General features: G+C 34.8%; 1 pseudogene; it reads right to left on the bottom strand.

Annotated features, from left to right (window-relative positions):
* Positions 1–1,481: 1,481 nt before the first annotated feature.
* Positions 1,482–3,013, bottom strand: LOC107719308 (complement C1q-like protein 2; annotated as a pseudogene).
* Between the last annotated feature and the right edge of the window lie 822 nt (positions 3,014–3,835).

Here is a 3,835-nt window from a genome sequence, read left to right as displayed (position 1 = left end):
GCAATAGCGGGATGCCTTTGTCCATATTAGGGATTTCCTGCACGTCATAAGTTATTACTTCTACTGGACCATTTGTGGCTTTCTGCACGAGAGCACCCTCCGGCTTCGAGTATGAATGAAACATGCACTGCATGAGAGTGTCAAGCGCTCCGTAATGTCCAGATCATCTGTTTTGGATATTAATAAATCGTTCGGTCATACATAGACTATCTCGTTTATACGCCCATGTGCTCACACATCCAAAGCACACACACAGAATAAGTGATTTAAAATGCATCTGATTGACAGATAAATCATGGTTAATCTAGCAGCCAGGTGCAGGTAAAATGCATGCACTCTTATTTCAATATCGTTAATGTTGAAGTTATTTTAGCTTAGTTTAACTGCACTGTTAAAAAAAAGGGCGATTTTTATCATTCAACTGAACTGTGCCAGTGGTTAATTAGATGCATTCAAATGAGAGCATTATAGAAAATCCCAGATACATTCACACTATATGAATAGATTCACCTGTGTTTGGATCATAGGAGTCTCCAATATTAAGGAAGACATATTCGTAAATCAGGGTGTGTAGATTATGAAAGGGTCCAACGCTTTGTGGTCCGAAAGAGCTCAACAGAGAGGCTGAGAAAGCCACTTTAGGCGCTAAAACAAACAAATCAGATCACAAATGATCATGTTTACATTGTTCAAAAGTTTTGGGTTGCTAAGATTTGTCTCTTAAGGCTGCATTTGTTTACAAGAATAGATTTAATTTTTCAATGGCAAAGCTACATTTAACAGCCATTACTCCGGTCTTCATTCTGCAGAAATGCATTCTAATAGTGATTTAGTGCTCAAGAAATCTTTAATTATTATTTATTTTTTCCCTCTCAGGATTTTGGATGATTAGACCGTTTAAAAACAGCATTTATATGGAATAGAAATATTTTGTAATATTATGTCTTTACGGTCACATTTGATAAGTTTAATGCATTCATGCGGAATAAAAATAATAAATTACTATACCAAGAGTGTAACTTAAGCTCTGTACAAACTGTAGTACTGTGGAGCTATACATTTTAGAAAAATATATAAATCGCAAAATTCAACATTAATAAATGAATCCCGACTCATTTAACTTGATGACAAATTTTTACAAAGTTGTAACAGCCTTAATTTTTAAAGTGACTTTAGAAATTGTAATTTGTTACCTTGATTCTGCTTCATTAGTTCAGCCATTTTGATTTTGGTGTCAACTGTTGTTTTATTCAAAATCGTCAGTTCTTCTGCTTGTTCTAAAATAATAAACGAATGTTTAGTGCATATGTGGACAGTGAATATAAGCTGAAGAAAAAGACTTAACTTCTTAACCTTTGTCAAGTAGTGATATGCAATTTAACTTTATTTTATAATCTTTCTATTCAGTTACATTAAGTACAATGATTTAAGCAGTTTAAGGACATGCTTTTGCTTTTTTATTTTGCTTTTTTTTTTATTTTTTTAATGGTCTGCAAGCTCACATGGGGAAAAGCAGATGTCCACTGAATGTGCTGTGATGATGTTCTCCATCGTCGAAAATCCATTGTCCAGGATAGAGATTCACCTTCATTTGATCCCCTTCTTCTAGCAGCAGAGAGACTCCATTTGAAGAGCTGATAAAACCGCTTGCTTGGTGTCCATGTGTAGAAATGATGTGCTGGTCATTTTTAAACAGGCCTGCAGTAACATCTCTTTCTGGACTTCCAAAGGCCTTGGAGAAGACCCTGAAAGCATACGCTCCCCTCACAGGTGCTGTAAAGATTCCTGTAACAGACAGTGGTTAATTAGATGCATTCAAATGAGAGCATTACAGAAAATCCCACAGATACATTCACACTATATGAATAGATTCACCTGTGTTTGGATCATAGGAGTCTCCAATATTAAGGAAGACATATTCGTAAATCAGGGTGTGTAGATTATGAAAGGGTCCAACGCTTTGTGGTCCGAAAGAGCTCAACAGAGAGGCTGAGAAAGCCACTTTAGGCGCTAAAACAAACAAATCAGATCACAAATGATCATGTTTACATTGTTCAAAAGTTTTGGGTTGCTAAGATTTGTCTCTTAAGGCTGCATTTGTTTACAAGAATAGATTTAATTTTTCAATGGCAAAGCTACATTTAACAGCCATTACTCCGGTCTTCATTCTGCAGAAATGCATTCTAATAGTGATTTAGTGCTCAAGAAATCTTTAAATTTATTTTTTTTCCCTTTTCCTCAGGATTTGGGATGATTAGTTTAAAAACAGCATTTATATGGAATAGAAATATGTCTTTACTGTCACATTTGGTAAGTTTAATGCACTTATGCAGAATAAAAATAATAAATTACTATACCAAGAGTGTAACTTAAGCTCTGTACAAACTGTAGTACTGTGGAGCTATACATTTTAGAAAAATATATAAAATCGCAAAATTCAACATTAATAAATGTATCCCGACTCATTTAACTTGATGACAAATTTTTACAAAGTTGTAACAGCCTTAATTTTTTAGTGACTTTAGAAATTGTAATTTCTTACCTTGATTCTGCTTCATTAGTTCATCCATTTTGATGAATAAAATAACTGTTGTTTTATTCAAACTCGTCAGTTCTTTTGCTTGTTCTAAAATAATAAACGAATGTTTCGTGCATATGTGGACAGTGAATATAAGTTGAAGAAATAAAGACTTAGCTTCTTAACCTTTGTCAAGTAGTGATAGGCAATTTAACTTGATTTTATAATCTTTCAGTAGAGCAATATGGTGTTATAAACATTTAGACATATACAAATTGCGGTTCATTTTAAACGGTCATGTATAGGATCCTGTCATGTCACCTTTGTTCTCTGTTTTTAGTCGTTCCATTTCATTCTCCATAGATTCCATCCTTTTTTCCATGGTTGTTATGTTCTCTAGTACTTCAAGAAGATTTATGTTTGGTGAAAGTACTTCATCTGCTGGTATAACCCGAGCATTACCAGTGTTATAAGAATCATAACACTTGTATAATACTACCACTGCACAACAAAATCCCCAGAGTTAAACCAACTCTGCTCAGAGCACATATATATATTGTCCTCATCTACAGCGACTGCTGCGGTGTCTGCTCTGAACATCTGTGTGCCTGCTCTCCATGAGCATGATTACCTATAAAACTTTTAAAAAGATTAAAAAATGTTTTACAATTAATGTCCGCATTCTGTTTGTTTACAGCTTCATTTCACATGTTTACGATTACATGCTAATTTTTGTTAAAGCCTTATTACTTTTGTGGTGTAGTGGGCTCAACTACTGAACTGGTAAGCAGAAGGTTGCTGGTCGATCTCTGCAGCCATCACCACCAGTGTGTCTTTATTCAAGCCACTTTACTCCAGGTTGCTCCAGGGTCATTGTCCCTGTAATAAATGCACTGCAAGTCATTTTGGATAAAAGCATCTGCCAAATGCATAAATGTAATTGCTTTTTGTAATTGTCTCTGGCATAAATGCTTAAAGCTGCTTATTTCTTTATTTCTTCAAGATACTATTATAATACAAAATGCATACATTTACTACAATTTCTATTTGGTGGGTTAAAAAAAAACACAGGGATCAAACAACATGGAGGCAAGTAAATACTGACTGAATGTATATGTTTGTGTGCACTAACCCTTCAGTCACTATTTTACTGTGTGTAGTTAATACAAAACTTAAGGTAGTTTGCGTACACACCTGAACAATCTATTTAAACCAATTAATAACTAATTGAAAATGACTGACAGGGGTATTGGAACTGAACCCTGCAGGGCAGTAACCCTCCATGACCTGCCTTGAATATCCCTGCATGTGCTCTGT

This window comes from Sinocyclocheilus rhinocerous, unplaced genomic scaffold (genome assembly GCF_001515625.1).
Source record: "Sinocyclocheilus rhinocerous isolate Xijiao unplaced genomic scaffold, SAMN03320098_v1.1 scaffold4679, whole genome shotgun sequence".
Taxonomy (NCBI): Eukaryota; Metazoa; Chordata; class Actinopteri; order Cypriniformes; family Cyprinidae; genus Sinocyclocheilus; species Sinocyclocheilus rhinocerous.
The sequence above is the reverse complement of the archived record's forward strand: the minus strand, read 5'-3'. Positions and strand labels throughout refer to the sequence as shown.